Source organism: Silene latifolia, unplaced genomic scaffold (genome assembly GCF_048544455.1).
Source record: "Silene latifolia isolate original U9 population unplaced genomic scaffold, ASM4854445v1 scaffold_474, whole genome shotgun sequence".
Classification (NCBI taxonomy): domain Eukaryota; kingdom Viridiplantae; phylum Streptophyta; class Magnoliopsida; order Caryophyllales; family Caryophyllaceae; genus Silene; species Silene latifolia.
In genome coordinates this window covers 32,246-45,350 of record NW_027413390.1, presented here as the reverse complement: position 1 = coordinate 45,350, position 13,105 = coordinate 32,246, and the positions used below count along the sequence as shown (strand labels likewise).

General features: G+C 39.3%; 1 pseudogene; it reads left to right on the top strand.

Moving 5' to 3' along the window:
- Positions 1 to 6,949: 6,949 nt before the first annotated feature.
- On the top strand, positions 6,950 to 11,206 carry LOC141639622 (uncharacterized; annotated as a pseudogene).
- The last annotated feature ends 1,899 nt before the right edge of the window (positions 11,207 to 13,105 follow it).

The window sequence follows — 13,105 nt, the reverse complement described above, 5'->3', positions numbered from 1 at the left end:
CATTTGTCCATGTTCATTAGTCTTTCTAACTCGTTGTGTAAACTATTTTCCCTTGTTCATTAGTCCTTCTAAATCGTTGTGTGAGCCATTTGTCCTTGTTCTTTAGTCCATGTGACTCGTTGTGTGAACAATTTGTCCTTGTTCATTAGTCTTGTGACTCTTTGTGTAAACCATTTGTCCTTGTGATTCGTTGTGTAAACCATATGTCCTTGTTATAGTGACTTGTTGTGTGAATCATTTATCCTTGCTCCTTAGTCCTTGTAACTCGTTGCGTGAACCATTTGTCCTTTGTCATTAGTCCTTGTGACTCGTTGTGTAAATTATTTGTCCTTGTTCTTTAGACCTTGTGACTCGTTGTGTAAACCATTTGTCCTTGTTATTGTGACTTGTCATGTGAACCATTTTTCCTTTTTCATTAGTCCTTGTGACTCGTTGTGTGAACCAATTGTCCTTGTTCATTAGTCCTTATGACTCGATGTGTAAACTATTTGTCCTTGTTCTTTAGACCTTGTGACTCGTTGTGTGAACCATTTGTCCTTGTTCTTTAGTCCTTGTGACTCGTTGTTTAAACAATTTGTCCATGTTCATTAGTCTTGTGACTCGTTGTGTAAACCATTTGTCCTTGTTTATTCGTCCTTGTGACTCATTGTGTAAGTTATTTGTCCTTGTTCTTTAGACCTTGTGACTCGTTGTGTGAACCATTTGTCCTTGTTCTTTAGTCCTTGTGACTCGTTGTTTAAACAATTTGTCCTTGTTTTTTAGTTCTTGTGACTCGTTGTGATACGAAAATTTGCGCGGAAGCGATTTTAAGAATAACGAACAATAAAGAAGTAAGGATATTTGATGCGGGAGCAATGTCGAGCTCTAGCGCACTCTTACTTAACGCTGATCCGAGTCCTTATTTTGGTGCTAAAAGAAATGCGAGTTATGTCACAATGATAAGTTGGACATCGAGCTCTAGCTGATCCAAGGAGTGCCGCCCAAGGAGAGTGCCGCCCAAGTTAGAGGATGATTTTAGTCTTCCTCACCTAGTTTTCCTCACCTAGTTTTTACAAAAATCTAGCATATTTTTTCTATATAATTTTAAATAATGCCTTGGTGCCCAAGCATGCCTAGGAAATAGTTTTTAGCATTTAATGTTGCCTTGGAGCCCAAGCACATATTTGCTATATAAGGGGCGAAAATCCTCATTTGTAAGAATCCAATTTTCAGAAATATAAACCCAAGTGTAGAGATTTTCTCTCAAACTTTGAATGCTTGCGAGTGTTCTTGTCTTCCTTGCGAGGTCGGCGCCTTATTTCAGCCTTGTTTACTGTGTGTTCTTGGTTGAAATATCCTTTATTTCCCTCCTTGTTCCTGTGTGGTCTTGGTTGGAGATTCCAGTTTTAGTTGAGTTATCTTGCGAGGTTTCTTAGCTAATCCATATCCATTTTACTTAACATTTTCCGCTGCAATTTAAACTCATAAAACACCAAAAATATCACTCACAATACTTTACCAAATCAGGCCTTTTCGTGTCTAACATTCACACCGATTTGGTATCCGGTTTTACATCAAATTGGTTATCAGAGCTGTGTTCAAATTTGTTTCTTAACAAGTTTGTCTTGGGAAAAGCATAATCATGGGAGATAAAGATGGAAAAAAGTTGGATTGCTACAATGAAGAAGTTGAACTAGAGGATAATTTATTCTTTTCCAAAGATTTTATGGAGGAAGGTGATTCTTCCTTAAATTTTGATTTGCCACCAATATTTGACGACTATGGTGATGATGATGCATTGGATGATGTCACTTTCAAAGTTACAAATCCTATGAACTTCTATGTGATTGATTTTCAAGAAAAAAAAGCGTTATCGATCTCCACTTGAAAGCTACATTAAGAAGAAGCTCAACGGACATATCGTGAGTAAAATTAGTTTGAGCATATTTCTTTATCATGATGAACACAAGCAATTCAAGGTTGCTACCTTGAAAATGACCAAGTATGCATCCTTGTGGTATGAGAACCTTAAGAAGCAAAGAAGGCGTGAAAGAAAGAGTAAGATTGAGACTTGGGATAAGTTGAAGAAGCACTTGCAAAAACGCTTCGTGCCAAGAGACTATGAACAAGAGCAAAGACTTGATGCTTACATCTCTTTCTCAAGGTAATTTAAGTGTGACTGATTACATTAAGGAGTTTGAAAGACTAATTATGGTGTGTGACCTTGAGGAACGGGAGGAGATGCAAATTGCTCGGTTCATTAAGGGTTTGAGTCCTTCATTGGCCCAACGAGTTGAAGTTCAGAATTTCCTTGATTTTAATGATGTGTGTAAGCTTGCTCTTAAGTTTGAAAAGCAGGACAAAGGAAAGAAACCCCTGGTTGCTCGTGATGGTTCTAAGGGTGTTAATCCTTTTTATAAGTCAAGCGCTACATCATCGTTCAATAAGGAAGCCAAAAAGGAAGAACCCAAAGACAAAGGCAAAGGAGTTCCTACTGATTTTAAAAATATGGGTGCTAGGAGATGCTTTAAATGCCAAGGTTATGGACACATCGCTAACGAATGTCCCCAAAAGAGAGCGCTTACTCTTCAAGAGTTAGGTGAGATTACTCCATGTTTCGTGGTGACAAATGAGACGGAGGTCAATTCTGTCCAGAACGATGGAGATGAAGAAGATGATGAGGTTCACACTCATATTGTCGAACCATCATATGACACCGATAAGGAGATGTTCGTGGTGAGAAACTTGCATATTCAATCCACACCGATTGAAATGGAGCAACGTGAGCAGATTTTCCATGCTCGTTGTAAGGTGCGTGGTAAGACTTGCAATTTGATTATTGATAGTGGGTCTTGCACAAATGCGGTTGCTACTGAATTGGTGGATTCCTTTAAGCTTGAGACTCGTAATCACCATAAACCATACATGCTGCATTGGTTGAATGAAAACAGTGGGATTAAAGTCAAGAAACAAGCTTTGCTTTCATTTGTTATGGGTCCCTATGAAGATGAAGTATGGTGTGACGTGTTACCCATGAGTGCATGTCATATTCTATTGGGACGACCATGGCAATTTGATAGAGAAGTTGTTCATCAAGGAAGGGATAACATTTACATTGTTAGTAAGGGTAAAAACAGATTCCACTTGAAACCCTTGTCACCTAACAAAGTAAAGAAGAAAAATGAGAATTTGTTTATGAATGCTAAAGAATTTGTTGAAGCATTAGAACAAGGGGAACAAGCTTATGTTCTTATGGTTCGAGATGTGGAAGAGGGAATTGGAGTTCATGACGAGACTGTCCAAATGTTGTTGAATGAGTTTGGTGATGTGTTCCCGGAAGAGTTGCCACTTGGATTACCTCCTAAGCGTGGCATAGAGCACCAAATTGATCTTATTCCAGGAGCTACACTTCCAAACAAACCAGCCTATCGATGCAATCCAGAAGAGGCTAAAGAGTTGCAAAGACAAGTGCAAGAATTGATTGATCGAGGCTATGTGCAAGAGAGTCTTAGTCCTTGTGCCGTACCTGCTCTTTTGGTACCCAAGAAGGATGGGACATGGCGTATGTGTATTGATAGCCGAGCGGTGAACAATATTACAATCAAATATCGCTTTCCTATGCCGAGACTAGATGATATGCTTGATGAGTTGAATGGAGCTCGTGTGTTCTCGAAAATTGATCTTCGAAGTGGTTATCATCAAATGAGGATTCGAGAAGGTGACGAATGGAAAACAGCCTTCAAAACAAAGCAAGGGTTGTATGAGTGGCTTGTTATGCCATTTGGGTTATGCAATGCTCCTAGTTCTTTCATGCGGCTGATGAATGAGGTCCTAAGGCCATTTCTTAATAAGTTTGTTGTTGTTTATCTTGACGACATTCTTATTTACAACAAAAATAAGGAACAACACTTGGAGGATTTGAGGAAGGTATTTGAGAAGCTAAGAGAACAAAAGCTTTATGGAAAGCTCGAGAAATGTATGTTCATGGTGCCTAGTGTAACCTTTCTTGGTTATATCGTTGGAGAAGAAGGGGTGAGCGTTGATCCTTCAAAAGTGGAAGCAATTCAATCGTGGCCTATTCCTAAAACAACTACTGAAGTTAGAAGTTTTCATGGATTGGCTTCGTTTTATCGAAGGTTCATTCAGAATTTTAGCTCTATTGTTGCACCTATCACAGAGCTAACAAAGAAAGGAGAGTTTGTGTGGAATCCAAGTGCACAAAAGGCATTTGATGAGATCAAAGATAAGTTGTGTTCAGCACCTATTCTAGCTTTGCCCAACTTTGACAAATTGTTCGAAGTTGAATGCGACGCTAGCGGAGTTGGAGTTGGAGCTGTTCTAATCCAAGAGAAACGACCTATTGCATTCTTTAGTGAGAAATTGGGTGGAGCAAGGCTAAAGTATTCCACCTATGACAAAGAGTTCTATGCGATTGTGCGAAACCTTTGGATCATTGGGCTCATTATCTTCGCCCAAAACCATTTGTTCTCGCATTCGATCACGAGGCTCTAAAGCACATTCATGGGCAACAAAAGTTGAATGCAAGACATGCCAGATGGGTAGAGTTCCTACAATCCTTTACCTTTTCTTCAAAGTATAAAATGGGAAACTCTAATGTTGTGGCTGATGCGCTTTCAAGGAGGCATTGTTTGCTTGTTGCACTTGATGCGAGGTTACTTGGATTTGAGCAATTGAAAGAATTATACAAAGATGATCCTGATTTCTCAAATGAACTTATTAGTCCTACTAATTTGTTCTCGGTGCAAGAAGGATATTTGTTCAAAGGAAACAAGCTTTGTATTCCTAAGAGCTCAATTCGAGAGCTATTGGTTAGAGAAGCGCATGGAGGAGCGTTGGCTGGACACTTTGGCGTCAATAAAACGTATGATATCCTTGGAGAGCACTTCTATTGGCCTAAGATGCTCAAGGATGTGCAAGATGTGATAGCAAGGTGTGCTACATGCCAAGTATCGAAAAGTTCATTCACTAAGGGGCTTTACACTCCCTTACCAGTTCCTACACAACCATGGGACGAGGTAAGCATGGATTTTATTGTTGGGTTGCCGCGAACTCAAAGAGGTAAAGATTCAATCATGGTGGTGGTTGATCGATTCTCAAAAATGGCTCATTTCATACCATGTCACAAAATTGATGATGCTTCTAAAGTAGCTGAGTTGTATTACAAGGAAGTTGTTCGTCTACATGGCATTCCTAAAACTATTGTTTCCGATCGAGACACTAAGTTTTTAAGCTACTTTTGGAAGACGTTGTGGCGTTTGGTTGGTACTAAGCTGTTGTTTAGTACTTCTCACCATCCCCAAACTGATGGTCAAACGGAGGTGACAAATCGAACTCTTGGAAGTTTGTTACGAGGTTTAGTGAGTAAGAGCACAAAGGATTGGGATGTAAAGTTGGCACATCTTTGAGTTTGCCTATAATCGTACACCGTCTATGACTACTGGCCGTGCACCATTCGAGATCGTTTATGGGATAAATCCTTATCTCCCTATTGATCTTATTCCTATTCCAAAGAAGGAGACGGTAAGTTTTGAAGCTAAGGAAAGACAAGCTGCATTCTTGCGTACTTGTGAGCAAATCAAAGCTCAAATTGAGAAGGCTAATGCAAGATACAAGGAGAAAGCTAATAAGCATCGAAAACAGCCTACATTCAAGGTGGGAGATCTTGTTTGGTTACATCTTCGCAAGGAGAGGTTTCCCTCTAAGCGAAAGAACAAGTTAATGCCAAGGGCCGATGGTCCATTTCGAGTGCTTGAACGCTACGGTGAAAGTGCTTACAAAATTGAACTCCCTGATGAATATGGTGGTGTAAGTGCTACTTTCAATATTGGTGATCTATCTCCATACTTGGATGATGAAAATTTGAGGACAAATTCTTTTGAAGAAGGAGAGAATGATGCGGGAGCAATGTCGAGCTCTAGCGCACTCTTACTTAACGCTGATCCGAGTCCTTATTTTGGTGCTAAAAGAAATGCGAGTTATGTCACAATGATAAGTTGGACATCGAGCTCTAGCTGATCCAAGGAGTGCCGCCCAAGGAGTGATACGATATTGATTGATGAGGAAGTTAACTTAGACCTGGAGCAGCTAAATAAAACAGTCCCGAGGACTGTTCAGATCCATCAGCTGTTTGGTGCCAAGTCCGAATCAGCCAAAGGAGTCGTGTGTTTACTTGGGCTCCAAGTATAGTCTTACCTTGGACGCCAAGCAACAAAGACCGAGTGTGGAGAAGCAAGGAAACGTGCATAGGCAAGCACAAAGTCGGTTGCCATATCTTTCCTTATTTAAGTTTTCCTAATTAGTAGTCTATTCGGTTTTAGGAAAGTTTCCAATTTTCTTAAAATCTGGTTTAGTTAATTATTTCCTAGTTGTTATTTCCTTTAATTATTTTCCCTAAAAGTATTAGGATTATAATAAGGCAAATTAGCCATAGCATATGTCGAGTAAGATTAGGGAAGTCGATTGTTTCCTTAAGTCCTCTAGGAGTCAGTCTAGTTTAGTATAAATAGGGAGCTATTGTATCCTTATTTCACATCCAAGAATTATCAATAAACTTGCAAAGTTTTCGTTTACATTGTGTAAGCATAGGTTCGACGAGTTTCGTTCCGAATTTCGTTATTGTTTGACGCGTTTTCGAACATTAACACGAGTTATAATCAATAGGTCTTGATTATAATTCACCATTGGTTGAGCTATAGGTCTAGCTCAAGCAAATATCCTTTTATTTTCTTGTTTCGTTTATATCACAAAAAAACACATAAAAATTACTAAGTTCTCGTTAAATCGACAGTTCAAAAAACCGTTCAAATCTTATAAATCCGACAATCGAGACAGTCTTGAAAGATTGTCCAGTTTGGTTAATTCCGCTGCAACTCTAACGAATCTTATTCTTTTGAGTAATTTTCGTATCATTTGGCATCGAGAGATGATTTGTTGATCCAAGACGGTGATCATGGATTTTAATGATCCAAATTTTCTTCAAAATCTCCAAGAGGCTTTAAAGAACATCAACTTTACCCCAGGACAACGTATGCAACCACGGAGAGAACCGGTCAAGTACATGGATGAGTTCAAAATCAATGAACTTCCAGAGTTTGTTGGTGGCACGGATCCCGAGGAATATTTTGAATGGGAAAGACAGATGGAGAGGATGTTCGACTTCAAGGACATTGATGATGAGAAGCGTTGCAAATATGCAATCTTGAAGCTACGCAAGAATGCATCTTTATGGTATGAAAGTTTGAAGGCTGCTAGGGCACGTGAAGGGAAGGAAAAGCTAGCTTCATGGGAGTCTTTAAAACGTAAGCTACGAAAGAGGTTTGTTCCCAAAACTCATAAGATTGATTTATATCGTAAATTGGCTGAATTAATGCAAGGGAGCTTGAGTATTGCCGATTATATTGCTGAATTTGAAAGAATAACCCTTATGAGTGAAGTAGAGGAGATTGAGGAACAAAAGATGGCTCGTTTCTTTCGAGGGTTAAACCTTAATATTGCTCATGCGGTCGAGATGCACCCTTATTCTTCTTTCGATATGTTATGTGATCTTTGTATCAAGGCGGAAGGGCAAAATAAGACTAAACGTGCTTATGTGAGTAACTCATCGAAAGTTAATCCTTGGAGTAAACCTGATTTGTCTAAGAATATGGGAGCTAGTTCGAGTTCTAGTTCGAAACCTCTGTTCCAAAGAACAACACCGAGTCGCTCAAACAGTCCCCAAGACTGTTCGGACGCCTAAGGAAAAGAGTTTGGCTACTTTTAAAAATTCGTTGTTTTAAGTGTCAAGGTTTTGGACACTTTCAGAATGCTTGTCCTAACAAACGAAATATCACATTGCGAGAGGCCGTGGATGTTCGTGATGAGTTATTTGAAGAAGACAACGAAGATGGGTTGTTTCTATTGAATGAAGCCGAGGAGGGAGAGGTGGATTTTGAGCCTTATGAACCACCTATGTATGATACTAATCTTGTTCTACGACGTACTTTGCAAGCTAATACAGAGCCTATTACAACGGAGCAACGAGACCAGATTTTTCATACAAAGTGTCAAGTGAAAGACAAGTGGTGTAGTGTGATTATTGACGGAGGAAGTTGCACGAATGTGGCTTCAACGGAGATGGTAGAAAAATTGGCACTCGTTACTATGGTACATCCTAAACCTTATAATTTACATTGGCTTGATGATGGTAGCAAGGTGAAGGTTACGAGACAGGTACGTGTTGGTTTTACAATGGGTTCTTACAAGGACGAGGTGCTTTGTGACGTTATTCCTATGGATGCTTGTCATATTCTCTTAGGACGTCCTTGGCAATTTGATCGTAATGTTAATCACAATGGAAGAAGTAATGAATATTCTTTATTGGTGAATGGCAAGAAGATAGTATTGCGTCCTATGTCCCCGTAAGCAATTCGAGCTATGCACGCAAAGAAGGGTAAGAAACCAAGTTTGTCTATGTTTGCTAGTGAACGAGAGGTGGAGCAAGCTATTGATGATGGTGAAACAGTATATGCATTGGTCTCAAGTGAGAGTCCTACAAAGACCATCACAACGAGTCATGAAGACGGAATACTTAAAGAACTATTGCACGAGTTTAAGGATGTCTTCCCCGAAGATGTACCACCGGGTTTGCCTCCTATTCGTGGAATTGAGCATCAAATTGATCTCGTACCAGGTGCACCACTTCCTAACAAGGCCGCTTATCGTAGTAATCCCGAGGAGACCAAGGAGTTACAACGTCAAATTGAAGAACTCATGGAGCGTGGCTATGTTCGTGAGAGTATGAGTCCTTGTGCCGTTCCCGCATTGCTTGTACCAAAAAAGGATGGAACGTGGAGGATGTGCATCGATAGTAGAGCGGTAAATAATATCACTATCAAATATCGCTTTCCTATTCCAAGACTTGATGATATGTTAGATGAGCTTCATGGTTCGGTCATATTTTCAAAAATCGATTTGAGAAGTGGTTATCATCAGATTCGAATGCGTGAAGGTGATGAATGGAAGACCGCGTTCAAAACAAAGCATGGTTTATATGAGTGGTTGGTAATGCCATTCGGTCTCACTAATGCCCCAAGTACCTTTATGAGATTAATGAATGAAGTTTTGAAACCATTCTTGGGACGTTTTGTTGTCGTCTACTTGGACGATATTCTAATTTATAGTAAGAGCATCCAGGAGCATTTTGAACACTTACGGGCGTGTGTTTGAAACACTTGAAAGCAAAGCTATATGGTAAGTCCGAGAAGTGTACATTCTTGGTAGATAACGTGGTGTTCTTGGGTTATGTTGTCTCGAAAGATGGAGTATCGGTTGATCAAACAAAGATAGAGGCTATTCGTTCTTGGCCAAGTCCTAAAACAAGAATCGAGGTTAGATCTTTTCATGGACTTGCTTCCTTCTATCGACGTTTTATTCGTGATTTTAGTACCGTTACTAGTCCTATTACGGAGTGTATGAAGAAAGGCACATTCCATTGGAGCGAGGCTGCCCAAGGGGCGTTTGAAACAATTAAAAGGAAGCTATGTGAAGCTCCCGTGTTAGCATTACCCGACTTCTCCCAACCTTTCGAAGTCGAATGCGATGCTAGTGGTGTAGGAATTGAGTCGTTCTTATTCAAAATAAGCGACCCATTGCTTATTTCTCGGAGAAGTTAGGAGGAGCTCGACTTAATTATTCAACCTATGACAAGGAATTTTATGCTATTGTTAGGGCTCTTAATCATTGGAGTCATTATCTTCGTCCTAGTCATTTTATTTTACACTCGGATCATGAATCATTAAAACATATACATGGGCAACAAAAGTTGAATCCGAGGCATGCTAAGTGGGTTGAATTCCTACAATCATTTTATTTTTCATCGAAGTATAAGGATGGTAAGAGTAACGTTGTGGCAGATGCTCTTTCACGCCGTTATTCATTATTATCTACACTTGAAGTTCGTTTGCTAGGTTTTGAGACCTTGAAAGATTACTATATTGAAGATATTGATTTTGGAAAGATTTACAAGGAATGTCAAGATGGTTCATTCAAAGAATTCGTGATTCAAGACGGATTCCTCTTCAAAGGTAATCTTCTTTGTGTACCTAAGCATTCAGTTCGTGAATTATTGGTGCGTGAAGCACATGGAGGTGGGTTAGCTGGTCATTTTGGTGTGCAAAAGACGTTGGATGTATTGAAGGAACATTTTCATTGGCCAAAGATGCAAGGAGATGTATACAACATTGTGAGCAAGTGTGTGACTTGTCATCTTATGAAAAGCAAGTTCAAGCCCGGAGAATACACCCCATTGCCGATTCCAATTAGACCATGGGAAGATGTGTCGATGGATTTCATTGTTGCTTTGCCTCGCACTCAACGAGGTAAGGATGCTATCATGGTGGTAGTTGATCGTTTCTCAAAGATGGCGCATTTTGTGGCTTGTAACAAGACAGATGATGCAAGTAATGTGGCTGATTTGTATTACAAGGAGATCGTTCGTCTACATGGAATACCAAAGACAATAGTTTCTGATCGTGATTCGAAATTTTTGAGTTACTTTTGGAACACGTTATGGAGGAAGGTTGGAACAAAGCTTTTGTTTAGTACTTCACACCATCCTCAAACAGATGGGCAAACTGAAGTTACTAATCATATTCTTGGAACTATTTTACGAGGATTGGTAAGCAAGACTCAAAAGGATTGGGATTTAAAATTATCACATGCCGAGTTCGCTTACAATCGTTCTCCCACGTTTGCAACAACTCACTCTCCATTTGAAGTTGTTTATGGTTTAAATCCTTACTTACCGTTAGACTTGATACCGTTACCTAAAGATGAATTGGTGCATAAGGATGCGGAGTCAAAGTTGAAGTCTATGATCAAGCTACATGAACAGGTAAGAGAACGGATCAAAACCGTTAATGAGGCTTACAAGAAGAAATCAAACAAACATAGGAAGCCAAGGCTTTTCAATCCAGGAGATTTGGTATGGTTACATTTGAGGAAAGAAAGGTTCCCTAGCAAGAGGAAGAACAAATTAATGCCAAGGGCCGAGGGACCTTACAAAGTGATCGAGAAAGTGAATGATAATGCATACAAAATCGAACTTCCAGGAGACTATGGAGTACATGCTACATTTAATGTCGGGGATCTATCTCCATACCTTGATGATGATGGGATTTCAGAATTGAGGACAATTCCTTTCAAAGGGGAGGGGATGATACGATATTGATTGATGAGGAAGTTAACTTAGACTGAGCGACTAAATGAAACAGTCCAGAGGACTGCTTCGATCCATCAGTTTTTTGGTGCCAAGTCCGAATCAGCCAAAGGAGTCGTGTGTTTACTTGGGCTCCAAGTATAGTCTTACCTTGGACGCCAAGCAACAAAGACCGAGTGTGGAGAAGCAAGGAAACGTGCATAGGCAAGCACAAAGTCGGTTGCCATATCTTTCCTTATTTAAGTTTTCCTAATTAGTAGTCTATTCGGTTTTAGGAAAGTTTCCAATTTTCTTAAAATCTGGTTTAGTTAATTATTTCCTAGTTGTTATTTCCTTTAATTATTTTCCCTAAAAGTATTAGGATTATAATAAGGCAAATTAGCCATAGCATATGTCGAGTAAGATTAGGGAAGTCGATTGTTTCCTTAAGTCCTCTAGGAGTCAGTCTAGTTTAGTATAAATAGGGAGCTATTGTATCCTTATTTCACATCCAAGAATTATCAATAAACTTGCAAAGTTTTCGTTTACATTGTGTAAGCATAGGTTCGACGAGTTTCGTTCCGAATTTCGTTATTGTTTGACGCGTTTTCGAACATTAACACGAGTTATAATCAATAGGTCTTGATTATAATTCACCATTGGTTGAGCTATAGGTCTAGCTCAAGCAAATATCCTTTTATTTTCTTGTTTCGTTTATATCACAAAAAAACACATAAAAATTACTAAGTTCTCGTTCTGAATCAGACAGTTCAATAAACCGTTCAAATCTTATTATCCGACAATCAGACAGTCTTCAGCACTGTCCAGTTTGGTTAATTCCGCTGCAACTCTAACGAATCTTATTCTTTTGAGTAATTTTCGTATCAAGGAGAGTGCCGCCCAAGTTAGAGGATGATTTTAGTCTTCCTCACCTAGTTTTCCTCACCTAGTTTTTACAAAAATCTAGCATATTTTTTCTATATAATTTTAAATAATGCCTTGGTGCCCAAGCATGCCTAGGAAATAGTTTTTAGCATTTAATGTTGCCTTGGAGCCCAAGCACATATTTGCTATATAAGGGGCGAAAATCCTCATTTGTAAGAATCCAATTTTCAGAAATATAAACCCAAGTGTAGAGATTTTCTCTCAAACTTTGAATGCTTGCGAGTGTTCTTGTCTTCCTTGCGAGGTCGGCGCCTTATTTCAGCCTTGTTTACTGTGTGTTCTTGGTTGAAATATCCTTTATTTCCCTCCTTGTTCCTGTGTGGTCTTGGTTGGAGATTCCAGTTTTAGTTGAGTTATCTTGCGAGGTTTCTTAGCTAATCCATATCCATTTTACTTAACATTTTCCGCTGCAATTTAAACTCATAAAACACCAAAAATATCACTCACAATACTTTACCAAATCAGGCCTTTTCGTGTCTAACATTCACACCGATTTGGTATCCGGTTTTACATCAATATTTGCTTCGAAATCTGTCTTGAAGTCGAAACAATGGGATATTTGCGCGATCTAGACCTATAGATCGAACAATGGTGAACTATAATCAAGACCTATGATGCGTATGGAGGGGGGGTAAAAATTCTAATAAATTTCAGCGGAAATCACGAATAAAACCCGTCCAAAATAAGCCCAAAATAAATACGACGGTTAAGAAATTACGGGTTGACAAGTGAAGCAAGTACGCATAAACATGGATGAGCTCGTTTAAAGAAAAGGAAATATGCGCGGTTGAAGCTCGAGATCCGCACACCCCTTGAAGCCGTGTGGGAACAAAAGAAAAATCAAATGGGAACAAGGGGAGAGGGCCGAATGTGGCGGCACCAAGGGAGAAGAATCCTAGTTTATATTTTTGCATTTTTCAACATAGTTTGAATAAGATTTGACAAAAGGTCTAGGTTGTAAGTTCTATGCATCTAATCATCCTAGAA